The 15,026-nt window shown below is 42.5% G+C and overlaps 1 long non-coding RNA gene and 1 pseudogene across 2 annotated transcripts in view; one reads left to right on the top strand and one right to left on the bottom strand.

Moving 5' to 3' along the window:
* Positions 1-15,026, top strand: part of LOC310697712 — a 1,172,922-nt gene that overhangs the window by 319,004 nt on the left and 838,892 nt on the right. The window lies entirely within an intron of this gene.
* LOC310697823 (splicing factor YJU2-like) overlaps positions 1-15,026 on the bottom strand; it is a 31,422-nt pseudogene that overhangs the window by 14,979 nt on the left and 1,417 nt on the right. Inside the window, exons 3-6 of the transcript XR_014530131.1 lie at positions 4,357-4,501; positions 3,126-3,260; positions 2,767-2,948; positions 1,615-1,738 (exon numbers count right to left, since the gene is read on the bottom strand). The product of XR_014530131.1 is annotated as a splicing factor YJU2-like (transcript). The remainder of the gene's footprint in view (positions 1-1,614; positions 1,739-2,766; positions 2,949-3,125; positions 3,261-4,356; positions 4,502-15,026) is intronic.

Below are 15,026 nucleotides of genomic sequence, written 5' to 3'. Positions count from 1 at the left end.
ATCCCAGTGATTAGAGGTTCCTCAATGTTTAAAGATTGGCAAAAAACTCTTTCAAAATTTATATGGCAAGGGAAAAGACCGAGAATTAGATTCAAATTACTTACAGATTGGAAAGAAAGAGGGGGATTCTCGGTACCCAATCTGAAATTATACTTTGAGGCCTCCTGCCTCTGCTGGATCAGAGATTGGATTAATTTGGAAGACACCGATCTGTTAGACTTAGAAGGCTTCAACAACAGATTCGGTTGGCATGCCTATTTGTGGCTAAATAAAGAAAAGGTACATAAAGGTTTTTCAAACCACATTATTAGAGGGCCACTATATGGAGTTTGGGAGAAAAATAAAAAACTTCTGGAATGGAAAACACCCTGGTGGTTATCACCAATTGATATTTTAACAACCAAAAAAGCAAATATGGAAGGAGAAAGACTGACATATGAAGACCTACTGATAAGATCAGAGAGTGGATGGAAATTGAGAACATATGAGGAGTTGAAAGACAAATTAACAGGCTGGCTGCAATTTCATCAAATAAACGCAGTATGGAAGGAAGACAAAAAAGTAGGGATAAACGAGAAAAAAATCTAAATTTCAGATAGATATAATTGAAGGTAAATCCAAGTTATTATCTAAAATGTATAACATATTATTAGATTGGGATACTAAAGATGAAGAAATAAAGGAGGTCATGACAAAATGGGCAATGGACTTGGGATACAATATAGAATATGATAAGTGGTTGAAATTATGGACTAGTGGAATGAAATTCACGGCATGTGTCTTACTCAGAGAAAATTTGGAAAAAAATGATGTATAAGTGGTACATCACACCGGCAAAACTAGGGAAAATGTACAAAACAGGAAATAAGGCTTGCTGGAAGTGTAAAATCAAAGAAGGCAATTTCTACCATATGTGGTGGACCTGTGAAAAAATGAAGTTCTGGGAACTTATTTATAATGAGTTAAAAAAAATATTTAAATATACCTTCCCTAAAAGACCAGAGGCCTTCTTACTAGGAATAATTGGGGATGAAATAAAAAAAGAAGATAAGACATTATTCCAATATGCCACAGCCGCCGCTAGAATATTAATTGCACAAAATTGGAAAAGTCCAAATACCCCAACGATGAGAGATTGGCAAACAAAATTATATGAATATGTTGATTTAGCAAAAATGACACAAAAAATCAGAAACCAAAAAAATACAAAGTTTATTAGTGATTGGGATAAATTTATGGTATACATTAAAGGAAACTATAGAGACCTAAAAACTATAGCAGGTTTGATATAAGTCTTACGACGCGTAAACCATTAACAATTAATAGCTGCAGAAAAAATAAAGAATTTTTATTAAGAAGCCCAAAATCGGGAGGGAAGGAGGTCAATGGGTGTGTAGAGGAAAGGTTTAAATATCTAAAGATATAAAGATTCAAGGAAGACAAAGAACTGTAATGGATGTTATTTTTGTGCTATGTATGGATATATCTTTTGAATTTGTTGATTTTTTTTCTTTTGGTGTTTTTTTTTTAAAAAGAGAGAGACATGGCCTGGGGCTCAGGGGGCATCTCGGGGATGCACCTGTCTGTGGTGGGACAGTCCTCTCCGCACAATACCTCTTGCAGGATGTCTGTAGACTTCACTTTTGCAAACAGCTTAGCAGGACATGAAGCAGAGTCCGCATCCTCTGAATCAGAGTCTTGTAGCAGCCTCCTGCTCTGAGCTTGTTCCAGCATAGTTCTGGCAGGGTGATATATAAGCAGGCAGAACACAGGAATGTAGCAGGTTAGCTCATTGTGCACATGTCAAATTTCAGATTGCTGCTAGCTGCTCTAAGGGTAAGATTTTGTCAAAGGAAACCAGGGTTCACGGAGTAGGGGGTGGAAAGCAATTCTAAATTTTACTATGTAATAAACATGTAAAAATGTAGTCATGCTGCTAGCTAGTTGGCCACAGGCAGGTGGCACGATGAGCTACAGCAGGGTTTCCCAAACTTGGGTCTCAACTCTCATCATCCCTAGTCAGCAGGACCAGTGTTCAGGGATTATGGGAATTGCAGTCCAAAAGCAGCTGGAGACCCAAGTTTGGGAAACCCTGAACGACAGTGTGACAAGAAGCAGTGGATAGGAAGCCCAGGCAAACTGCAGATGGGCTGCAGCTGTCCACAAATTCCATCGGCTCCTCAGTCTCCCAGTGCCAGAGCCCCTGCCTCCAGGATCCACTTTGTCTGGCCGACCAGCAACACAACTGGCTGGTGCTACTATCAGCCACCTCCCTCCTCCTGGGCCGGCTCAGGGACCTGCTCCTTCTGCTGCTGCCACTCAGCAAATTATGAAGAGCTATTCCATCAGGAGGAGGAGCACAGGAAGGAACAAGATTGCCAGAAGAGGTGGCAAGATGGCTGGTGACAGCATGAGAAGGTTTAAGCTTTTTGCAGTTCTCCCTGCCCTTCTCATCTGCACCTCCAACATGGGGGCAGGCCTGGCAGGGGAAATGATAAGCGGGGGTGGGGGCAGTTTTACTAAGTTTTTATATATGCTGTAAGCCGCCCAGAGTGACTGGGGAAACCCAGCCAATGGGCAGTGTATAAATAATCATCATCATCATCATGCTTCTGGCAAGCTCTAAGGGGAAGGAGAGGGTTAGGCAAGCAAAGCAGGCAGGAGTAGCAGCCCCTAGTTAGCAATAAAACATTCACACACCACTGTCAGCACTAGCAACCCACCCCCACCCCCCGTTTTGGTGTATGTGAGGCAGCCCTGGCTCACTTTGTCTCCTGCTCATCCTCCTCCAGCTCCTGTTCTTTCTGCTGCTCCTCATAGTCTTTGTACTGCTGCAGCATGGACTCAAAGTCCACGTGGGCCTGGCGCTGGTTCAGCTCCTTCAGCTCCTGGAGGTTCTCCAGAACTTCCATCTCCAGCTTGGAGTCCTTGGTCCTGTTCTCTAAAACCTTAGGGGTAAAGCAGGAACATATGTTTTTATTACTTCGTTATTCTTACACTCGCCTTTGTTGTTGTCAATTAAACTAACTAGTTTAACCAAATTAACTCAAAGCAACCTACAGCAATTAATGAACAGGAACTTAAATGAAAGGGAAGTTTTCCCTCGTGGGACTAGTGGAAAATACCTTCATTGGGTTGTTCAGCTCTTCATCCTCTCGCTCTTTCTGCAGGCGCTTCTCCTCTTCCTCCAGTAGCTTCTCGGCCTGGAAGTTCCGCGTGGCCCCATGCTCCATGGCATAGTCTGTGTTCTCGGGGCCTGTCTGACAGGGACACAGGAAGCAAGAGGGAGCTATTTCAGTGGGAGACACATAGGACAAGTTGCTCCTGGCCTGTGCACAACTGCTAGTCAGGGAGTGCACCATGAGCGCACAGTTGGCCACTGTGAGGACAGCATGCTGGGCTAAACCTGATCCAGCAGCTGCTGCTTCATTCCTCGCAGCAGGAGAGGCCTTCAAGCCCTCATCTGTTTGTCCACTGGGAAAATAAAAATGCTGGACTAGTTGAGGGACCTTAGGGGTCTGACCCAGCAGGACAGGTTACATTCTTACTAAACAAAAAACTTTATTTGCCCAAACTGTCTTGAGCCATGGTTAGCGAAAGGAACACAAATAATCAAACACTGCCAATTTATTTAGGATGCATAGCAGGGAGGCAGAATCACAAAGTCTTCAAATGGCAATTCTCTTGTACAGGTGTCCCTCCACTTGCGCGCGATCGACTCACACGCAACCGCATATACAAGCGGTACAGGGAAATAAATAATTTGATTCAAAGCTGGAAATGACAGGAGAGCGCTGCAGAGTCCTTGTGGCTTACAAGGAGACCCTCCCCAGAGCCTGAAGAGAACGTCAGTGAGGGTGGTGGAAGCCACAAAAAGTCTGGAGACACAGTGGGGCTTTGTTTAAACTGCTCAGCCTCCCTGCCTCCAGCAGGCCCCAGAGCTTCAATTCTAATTATCCACAATTTCTGGATACAGTATTTTTGGTCCAGATTGGAGAGAAAGCAGCAGAGAGGGTGTTTAGAGGGTGTCTGCTTATCTGCAGGAGCCCAGAATGTAACCCCTGCATATGTGGGGAGATACCTGTAATTATCCTGTGCTAAGGAATGCATGATCAACACACCTCAAGGACAAGGACTTTCTTCATCATGCGCTGGTTACCTCAAGTCTGGATCGCTGCAATGCCACTCAATTTGGGGGTTCCCTTGTGCTTGACCCAGAACTTGCAGTTAGTGCAGAATGCTTTCCCACTGACCGGTGTTTCCAATTTGCTATTGCATTGATGCAGCAAATGGTGTATTTCCATTATTTGTTTTTCAGCTGCACAGGGGAAAAAGAAGGATGAAGACAGCTCATACCTTGAAGGTGATTTCTGCAAGGCAGAGGGTTCATTTGATATAAAACCGGAAGATGGGAAGCCCCAGGTAAGACTCATTCTGGACTGTCTCCTTCCGGGCGTTGAACTTCTTTCCTTTGTAGATGTACTCGCCACAGGTCTTGCACCTAGACAGTTGCTTCTTCTTATATCAATGATTCCCCACTGGGGCCTCTGGATGGCCAGTATGAGAACAAGATGCTAGGATGACTATTACTTTATATTGGGGCTTTGGAGGAATACAGGTGAAACTCGGAAAATTAGAATATTGTGGAAAAGTTCATTTATTTCAGTATTTCAACTTAAAAGGTAAAACTAATATATGAGATAGACTCATGACATACAAAGCGAGATATGTCAAGCCTTTATTTGTTATAATTGTGATGATTAATTATTTGTTATAATTGTGATGATACAGCTGATAAAAACCCCAAATTAACAATCTCAGAAAATTAGAATATTGTGAAAAGGTGCAGTAGCTATTCAATCCATAACACCTGCAATGGGTTCAGTAGGAAGCACAATCATGGGGAAGGCTGCTGACTTGACAGTTGTGCAGAAAGCCACCGTTGAGACCCTCCATAAGGAAGGAAAGCCTCAAACGGTAATTGCAGAAGAGGTTGGATGCTCCCAAAGTGCTGTATCGAAGCACATTAATGGAAAGTTATGCAGAATGGAAAAGTGTGGAAGAAAAAGGTGCACAAGTAGCAGGGATGACCACAGCCTGGAGAGGATTGTCAGGAAAAGACCATTCAAACATGTTGGGGGCTTTCACAAGGAGTGGACTGAGGCTGGAGTTAGTGCATCAAGAGCTACCACACACAGACGGATCCTGGAGATGGGCTTCAGATGTCGTATTCCTCTTGTCAAGCCGCTCCTGAACAAGAAACTGTTGGGAAACTGCCAGGGAGATAACGTCCATCTGAGCCCCCAAGCCGGAGTTCTGGACGTCCATCGGCCTCCCGTAGTCACGCAGATCCAACAGTTAGGGGCACAAAGCCTTTGGAAATTCCTAGCCACATTCCTAGGCTGGTGCACCCTCTTTCAGCAGAAAGCACAGTCAAAAGCTTGCACCGCAGAAGAGTATATTTAGCATATTTACAGACTTTATTTAGTGTAGAACAGAACAAAAGAAAACGTGACCGTTTTACAGTGTCAGCATCTCTGGCCAACTGGCAAAAACGAAAGGAAACAACAGCAGACATAAACATCCTGTGACTAGGACATGCGCAGACTCTGTGACTTACAAAGCCTGCTCCCTTTAAGGTGGAACGGAAATATCCTAACAGAAACAACATCAGAAGCATCTTGCCTGGGCTAAAGGGAAAAAAAGAACTGGGCTGTTGCTCAGTGGTCCCAAGTCCTCTTTTCTGATGAGAGCAACTTTTGCATCTCATTTGGAAATCAAGGACCCAGAGTCTGGAGAAAGAATGGGGAGGCACACAATGCCAGGTGCTTGAAGTCCAGTGTGAAGTGTTGATTTGGGGAGCCATGAGAACTTCCGGAGGCGGCGCGAAACAGCAATGGCGGTCCTCTTCGGGCTCTGAAGAGGGGCTCCGCGGAAAAGGGTCGTGCGCTGCGGCACAGCGACGACCCATTAAGAAAAACCACGGGCAGAGCGAGCCCGTGGCCGTGGGACTCGGCGGGCACCAGAAGCAACCCCAGAAACGGAGAAGGAACCCCGTAAGGGGCTCCGGAACGTGGAAGGGGGAGCGGTGCTGTGAGTTCATCACTCTTTCTGCGGAAGTGAAGCCGCGCGGCTGCTGCTGATGAGCGCTGACCTTTCTTCTTGAAACATCAGGCTTCAAACTACATACTCGTGAGTAAGGATTAAATTTTCGGGACTAAAAGATTTAAAATTTGGCTGAAAACGGGAGACGCAAAACAGGAAGTCCGTCTTCCGACCGTGCTTTAAAGATCAAAAGCAAAGACTTTGACAAGCGGGAAGCGCTTTAAAAGGGATTATAAAGTTGGGACTATCGTGTATTGACGGAATTGGATTTTAAGGGGGGGGGAAAGGCTTCTGTTTTTAAACTTATTGGATTTTAAACGGGACTTTCCTCCCTTTTGTGGATTACAAAGGATTAAGAAACCAAGCCTCGGACTGCCAGGAGATAAGAGAACTGTCAAATTGCGGAAACTGTATCTAAAATTGAAATTGTTACATTTGAGCGATACCGACAAGATACAATCAGGGAAACTGTTTCTTGCACCTCTTTTGTGAGACCTTGTTTTAACTTGGGAAGAGCTCTGCACGTTAAAAAAGAGATTGAAGGACTTTTTGTAAACGGTTTGGGACTGCAGGAACTTTAATGGCGGATAAAAATCTTTCTTTCTTGTGAACTACAGTGGTACTCCCCCTAGTGGATTTTGGATTTACAATTATCTGGGAACAGCATTTTATTTTGACTCTCTGCTGCTTTGTTATTTACACTTTGGAACTGTTTTTCCCATGGGACAGCATATAACTTGACCTTGACACAAAGACAGGTGTGGAATGAGTGGCCCAGGGAAAACAAGATCTGCAAAAACGAAAGCAAAACAAGCCCAACTTGTTCAAACAACCTTGACTTCTCAGTCACGTAGATCATCTGTCCCAGCTGTGTTGGGAGCACAAGAAGGGGAAGTTGAGCAGCCAGCATCAGAGGATATGGCTACAGGAGGATCTGAAACCTTTTTAAAACAAATTTTGGAGCAACTGGCAATTTTGAACCAGAAGGTGGATGACCAATCGACAAAAATTGATCAAGCTACAACCTCTATTAGTAAACTGACCAACCAAGTTGCTCAACACACACAAGTAATTGGGAACCTCAAGGAAGCAACTCTAGAAAATCGTAAATTGGCTGAGGAAGCCAACCAAAAAGCAGAACAAGCAAATCAGAAGGTTGAGGCAATAAAAGGGGAGGTAAGGCCGCTACACAAGCAGATCAGTGAACAGCAGGCCTACCTGTCTATGGTGGAACTGAGAAATTGGGAAAATAACCTGAGACTGAGAGCTATTCCAGAGCTTGAACAGAAGATCTGACTGGCTACCTGACAGCAGAATTTTCTAAGTTCTGGGGTATAGAAGAAGACAAAGATTTTAAAATTACAACTGCGTTTAGATTGGGAAGAGTCGTGAGGAGGGACAGATCCAGAGACTGTTTGATTATCCTGAGATCCAGGCAGGAGAGAGACAAAATATTAGGCCTTCATTTTAAGAAATCACTTGTTATTCAAGACAAAAGAGCAGAAATTTACAGAGACATACCAAAACAACTTTTGGACCTCAGAGCTACATACACAGACCTAGCAAGACTACTGAGAGGCAACTCGATTCCTTATAGGTGGGAGTTCCCCCAAGGATTATCCTTTAACTTCAAAGGAAAGAAAGTTAAAATCAAAACAACAGAAGACCATCAGAAGTTCCTGAACGACCACGGAGAAGACCTTCAAAAGGGAGCAGCAGCATCTTGGCCACCGCCACCGCCTGGAATTGTTCCAACACCAGCACCTCTGGGTTCGGACGAAAAGGAAGAGACACCACTATAGCACTAACAGATTGATCCAGGATGTCTCTGCAGCTCTTTAGTTGGAATATTAATGGCGGAAATTCTCCGGAAAAAAGAAGAAGAATCTTTCATATATTGAAAAAAGAACAATTGGACATTATTTGCTTGCAGGAAACGCTCGTGACTAGGCTCCACAGGAAAGTGTTAATTAACAAAAGACTAGGCCAAGAATTTATTTCATCAGACAGAGTTAAGAAAAGAGGCGTGGTGATTTATGCAAAGGAGAACCTGTCACCGAAATTTCTATTTAAAGATGAGCAAGGAAGAATTTTGGCAATTGAAATACAAACACAAGGAGAAAAATTTCTGATATTAGAAATCTACGCACCAAATGAGGGGAAATCGGAATTTTACAAGAAGCTGCATGAGATAATGCTGGACTATCTGGACTATACCAACATCATTATGATGGGAGATATGAATGGGGTGGTCTCTACTTACATGGATAAGTCACAAAATCAAAATTTAACTAAAGATGGCAGACTACCTAAAACTTTTTTTGAACTAACTGACAGTATGGATTTGATTGACATCTGGAGGACAAAGAACCCCTTAGGTAAAGAAGGAACATTCTTTTCTGAGGCCCACCTGTCATGGACAAGAATCGACCAAATATGGACAACTAGAGGGCTGGCACCTAAGACTAGAAAAGTGGAAATCTGCCCAAAAACTTGCTCCGACCATAATGCTTTGAAAGTGGAATTGAGACTTACTCCAATCGGTTCCTTCAGATGGAAAATGAATGACACCCTACTAAGAGATCAGGAGATCGTGAAGAAGGCCCAAAAAACTTTAAAAGACTATTTTGAAATTAATTTGAACACCCCGGTGGAAAAGAGAACAATCTGGGACTCAAGTAAAGCAGTAATGAGAGGGTTTCTGATACAACAGAATACGATCAAGAAAAAACTCTGGAATGGAAAAAAGGACAAGATACTAGAGAAGATAAGAGACGGAGAGAAAAAACTGAGACTAAAACCAAAATCAAAAGAGGTTCTAAGAGAAATTAAATTCCATCAAGCACAATATGCGAAATTGATAAACCAAGAAGTGGAATGGAAAATTAAACAAATGAAACAAAGATCATTTGAATCGGCAAACAAATGTGGAAAACTGCTAGCATGGCAGTTGAAAAAGAGACAAAAATTGAACTTTGTTACCAATCTGGAGGTTGAAGGGAGAAATATTCAGAAACCAGAAGAAATTAGAAAGTGTTTCCAGAGATACTTTAAAAAACTTTATACGCAAGGGCCTCAGGAAGTGACTGAGATAGACCAATTTTTAAAAGTTAATGGATTACCAAAACTATCTCAGGAGAAGAGAACAATCTTGAATTACAGAATAACACAACAGGAAATTGAAGGTGCCATTCAGAATATGCAACTAGGCAAATCTCCAGGCCCAGATGGACTTACCTCCAAGTACTATAAGACATTAAAAGACTTTTTGATACAACCACTAATGGAGGTTTGTAACCAGATTATGGAGGGGAGGAGGGCACCGGAAACGTGGAAAGAAGCCTTCATCACATTGATACCTAAACTGGAAACTGAAAAGACTCAACTTAAGAACTACCGTCCCATCTCACTCCTAAATGTGGATTACAAAATTTTTGCAGATATTTTGGCAAGTAGACTTTAAAAAGTGCTAAATGAAGTAATTCACAAGGACCAGGCAGGCTTTCTCCCAGGTAGACATTTGTTTGATAACACCAGGAACATTATTGACATTTTGGAGCTTTTGCAAACTAACATTAATACTAAAGCAGTGTTAATTTTCATTGATGCGGAGAAGGCCTTTGACAACATTTCTTGGAAGTTTATGAAGAAAAATTTGGAAGGGATGGGAGTGGGACTGGGGTTTGAAAATGGAATAGAAGCAATTTATTCAGAGCAAAAAGCTAAATTGTTAGTGAACAATGTGGTGACAGAAGAGTTTAAAATTGAAAAAGGAACACGACAGGGGTGCCCCCTTTCCCCTCTTTTATTTATCTCAGTCCTGGAGGTGCTTTTGAACATGATTAGGGGGGACCGGTTGGTGCAAGGAATACAGGTCGGAGTGAAACAATACAAACTGAAAGCTTTTGCAGATGACTTGGTTTTAACATTACAGGAGCCAGAATCTAGTACAAAAAGAGTTTTAGAACTGATTCATGAGTTTGGTCGGGTGGCGGGATTTAAGTTGAATAAGCAAAAAACTAAGGTTCTGGGGAAAAACCTGACACCTTTAGAAACAGATGGGTTTCAGAAGGAAACAGAATTAAATGTGGTTAAAAAAGTAAAATACCTAGGGGTTAATTTGTCTTCCAAAAACTTGAACTTATTTAAAGATAATTATGAAAAATGATGGTCAGAAGTTAAAAAAGACTTAGAAATTTGGTCAAGATTGAAACTTTCCTTGTTGGGTCGAATCGCAGCTATAAAGATGAATGTATTGCCAAAGATGTTGTTCTTGTTTCAAACCCTACAGATTGTGGACAGAGTGGAATGTTTTGGAAAGTGGCAGAAGGATATTTCTAGGTTTGTTTGGCAGGGCAAAAAGCCCAGGATAAAATTTAAAATTTTAACTGATGCAAAAGAAAGAGGGGGATTTGCCCTGCCAGACTTAAGGTTATACTATGAAGCTGCAGCCTTCTGCTGGATGAAGGCTTGGTTTCTATTAGAAAACGCTGATGTCCTAGATCTGGAAGGGTTCAACAATTCTTTAGGATGGCGTGCATATTTGTGGTATGACAAGGTAAAGACTCACAAAATGTTCAAAAACCATATCGTCAGAAAAGCATTATTTATGGTCTGGACCAAATACAAAGACTTATTAGAAAACAAAACCTCGAGATGGTTATCACCAATAGAGGCTAAGGCCCGAAAAAAACCCAATATGGAAGCCGGTTGGCCAAAATATTGGGAGATAATAGAAAAAAATGGAGATAATTGGAGGTTGCAGACCCTGGACAAATTAAGGAATAAGGTGCGAGATTGGTTACATTATGCTCAAATCCAAGAGGTTTTTAAAATGGACAAAAAAATAGGATTCCAGGTGGAAAAATCGAAGTTAGAGACAGAACTGCTTGAACCAAAGACTAAGGTTCTTTCGAGAATGTATAACTTGCTGCTTAAATGGAATACCCAGGATGAGACAGTCAAATCAGCCATGATAAAATGGGCGCAGGATATTGGGTATAACATCATGTTTGAAGACTGGGAAAGGTTATGGACCACCGGTATGAAATTCACGGCATGTAATGCCCTGAAAGAAAATATTATGAAAATGATATATAGGTGGTACATGACCCCAGTCAAGCTTGCAAAAATATATCACCTGTCTGACAATAAATGTTGGAAATGTAAGGAGGCTGAAGGGACATTCTTTCACCTCTGGTGGACCTGTCCAAAAGTGAAGGCCTTCTGGGAAATGATTTATAATGAGTTAAAAAAGGTATTTAAGTATACCTTTCCCAAGAAACCAGAGGCCTTCCTCCTGGGCATTGTCGGCCAGAAAGTGTTAAAGAAGGATAGAACTTTCTTTATGTACGCAACTACAGCAGCAAGAATTCTCATCGCAAAACACTGGAAGACACAAGATTTACCCACACTGGAAGAGTGGCAGACGCAATTGATGGACTATATGGAACTGGCTGAAATGACTGGCAGAATCCGAGATTTGGGAGAAGAAACAATGGAGGAGGACTGGAAAAAATTTAAGGACTATTTACAAAAATATTATAAGTTATATGAGTGTTAAGAATTTGCATGATTTGGAAAATCTAGCTTCAGCAATAAGATTTGGTGATATGGGAAATTAAGTTACAATTATGAAAGGACTAAAGTTTAAAGCAACATTATATCTATTTTAGGGTAAAAGTAAATTGATAATAAGCACTTTAAACTTAAAATATATATTTTGAAAGCACAAAAAATGCACGAAACAAGGTAACAATTTGCTGATATTTTTATTGTAAAGAATGCAGGGTGAGGGAGATGTGGGGAAGTCCGGTTGGTTATGGAAAAAATGTTTTGGAAAGATGGATTTCTTTTTCTTTTTCTTTTCTTTTTCTGTTATTTCTTTTATATATCTGACTTTGCACCTGTACCTGGAAAAAAGCAATAATTTTTTTTTTTTAAAAAAAAAAGATTTGGGGAGCCATGCCATCAGCTGGTGTTGGTCCACTGTGCTTCATTAAGTCCAAGGTCAACGCAGCCGTCTACCAGGAGATTTTGGAGCACTTCATGCTTCCTTCTGCAGGCGAGCTTTATGGGGATGCTGACTTCATTTTCCAGCAGGACTTGGCACCTGCCCACACTGCCAAAAGTACCAAAACCTGGTTCAATGCCCATGGGATTACTGTGCTTGATCGGCAAGCAAACTCACCTGGCCTGAACCCCATATCTATGGGGCATTGCCAAGAGAAAGATGAGAGACATGAGACCTAGCAATGCAGAAGAGCTGAAGGCTGCTATTGAAGCATCCTGGTCTTCTATAACACCTCAGCAGTGCCACAGGCTGATAGCATCCATGCCATGCCGCATTGAGACAGTAATTGATGCAAAAGGGGCCAAACCAAGTACTGAGTACATATGCATGCTTGTACTTCTCAGAGGTCCAATATAACTCTATTTGCAATCCTTGTTTTGCTGATTTCATTTAATATTCTAATTTTCTGAGACTGTTAATTTGGGGTTTTCATCAGCTGTACGCCATAATATCACAATTATAACAAATAAAGGCTTGACATATCTCGCTTTGCATGTCACGAGTCTATCTCATATATTAGTTTTACCTTTAAGTTGAATTACTGAAATAAATGAACTTTTCCACGATATTCTAATTTTCCGAGTTTCACCTGTAGATAACTACCGTATTTTCCGCCCTATAGGACGCACCAGCCCATAGGACGCACCTAGTTTTTTGGGGGGGAAATAAAGTAAAAAAAAAATATTTCCCCCCCAGGCGCAGGGCTGGGGTGGGGGAAGCCCGAGCTTCCCCCGACCCCAGCCCCCAGAACAGGCAGCTCTCCGCAAGCCGTGGGAGCCGCGTGGGAGCTCAGCGCGCCCAGGCTTCGAGCTTCGCACAGCTCTCTGCAAGCCGTGGAAGCCCGGCGCCGGGCTGCCACAGCTTGCGGAGAGCTGCGCAAAGCCTGGAGAGCGAGAGGGGTCGGTGCACACCGACCCCTCTCGCTCTCCAGGCTTCAGCGAAAGCCTGCATTCGCCCCATAGGACGCACACACATTTCCCCTTAATTTTTGGAGGGGGAAAAGTGCGTCCTATAGGGCGAAAAATACGGTAAGTCTAGCATATTGTAAATATGGTTAAACATACAAGTATGGTAAAAGTAAGGGAAAGAAGAGAGCCTGGCAATGTTTTCACTGAAAAATGCAGTACTGTATATGTGTTGATGTAATAAGGTACAAGAAAACGTAAATCCACACAGATTGCTGTGAGTATTATAACCCTATATTACTTCCCTGTTTAGGGAAGCTTTTAATGTCTGATGTTTTATTGTGTTTGTAATATCCTGTTGGAAGCCGCCCAGAGTGGCTTGGGATGTAACCTTACTGGGGTTCACTGATTGGGTCTGCGTTGCTCCTGGACAGGAGGAAGGAAGTCAAATGACACCGAGGGCTGGTTCAGAGAAAGAGTTCTTTATTTCTGCTCTCCGGAACAGCAGAAAGGCACCTGCGTGGTGTGTCCACAGCAAGTCCAAAGAAATGAGAAATTTCATGCAGCATATACCGTATTTTTCGCTCTATAAGACGCACCAGACCACAAGACGCACCTAGTTTTTGGAGGAGGAAAACAAGGAAAAAAATATTCTGAATCTCAGAAGCCAGAACAGCAAGAGGGATTGCTGCGCAGTGAAAGCAGCAATCCCTCTTGCTGTTCTGGCTTCTGGGATAGCTGCGCAGCCTGCATTCGCTCCATAAGACACACACACATTTCCCCTTACTTTTTAGGAGGGAAAAAGTGAGTCTTATAGAGCAAAAAATACAGTATATCCTCCAGGCACCCTCTCCCCCTTCCCCAGGAATCCAGCTACGTCAGCTTGTACACTCAGGTTGACATCACAGATGTTCCTGCTCCGGCACTCTTAACCATAAAAGGGTATTCCTTCCTATACTTCTGACCATAAAAGGATATTCCTGTTCCTACTCTTATCTTGGAGCAAGAGGTCACCATCTCCAAGAACACCCTCTGGCGCTGTTCCCAGACTGGGTCTGTGCGTCTTTTGTGGTCAGGATATAAGATAAGGCACAGACGCATCATCCCTGCTCTACTGGAACTTGGCAAGGTCACTCATTGCCGCCACGGACTGATAAGGGAGAGAGCTTTGAGCACAGCCGGGTTTTTGTTTATACATTGACTCAGAGCTCAAGTTAATGGATTTTAGCTAAGGAAAAATAGGGATTTTGGTGCAGTTTCAAACTGCCTGCACAGTCAGTTTTGGGTTTGGGAAACTCATTCCTTCAGGGAGGCCCGGCCAGATGGGTGGGGTATAAGTAATAAATTATTATTATTATTATTATTATTAGTATTATTATTATTATTATTATTAGACCAGAAACTGTAATCTCAATTATCACGTTCACATCTGGTTCTTTCTTCTTATTATATCTCGAATGGAATCTTTTTAGGTTTTGAACTTTTGGGGTTTACTATTGTAAATAATAAAGCATTTTAATTTTTTTGTTTAAGGATGCATAGCTTAGTTCCACCTTGCTGCGACAGCACTTTAAGAGACATGGCTTCATCCCAAATCATCTTGGGGGCTGTAGTCTGTGAAGGGTGCTCAGGAGACTCCTATTGAAGGAATGGGTTTCCAAAACCTAAAACCTGACTGGGCAGTCAGTCTGAAACGGGCCCCAAAATCCACATTTTTCCTTCTCCAAGGGAGCATTTCTAAAATGCTTTAACTTGAGCTCTTGAGCCAAAACCCAGCTGTATAAACAAGTGCTCAACGCTCTCTCCTTTATCAGTCCGTGATGCCTAATGAATGGCCTTGTCCATTCCAAAGTGGACCAGGGATGACGCATCTGGGTCTTATCTTACACTGAGGCACAAACCTTGTCAGCCACCCGGGAACGGTGCCAGGAGTTGGTGACCTC

The sequence above is a fragment of the Podarcis liolepis genome, assembly GCF_965112155.1.
Source record: "Podarcis liolepis genome assembly, chromosome: W".
In the NCBI taxonomy this organism is placed as follows: domain Eukaryota; kingdom Metazoa; phylum Chordata; class Lepidosauria; order Squamata; family Lacertidae; genus Podarcis; species Podarcis liolepis.
Note: the sequence above shows the minus strand (reverse complement) of the source record. Positions and strands in the feature narration are given on the sequence as shown.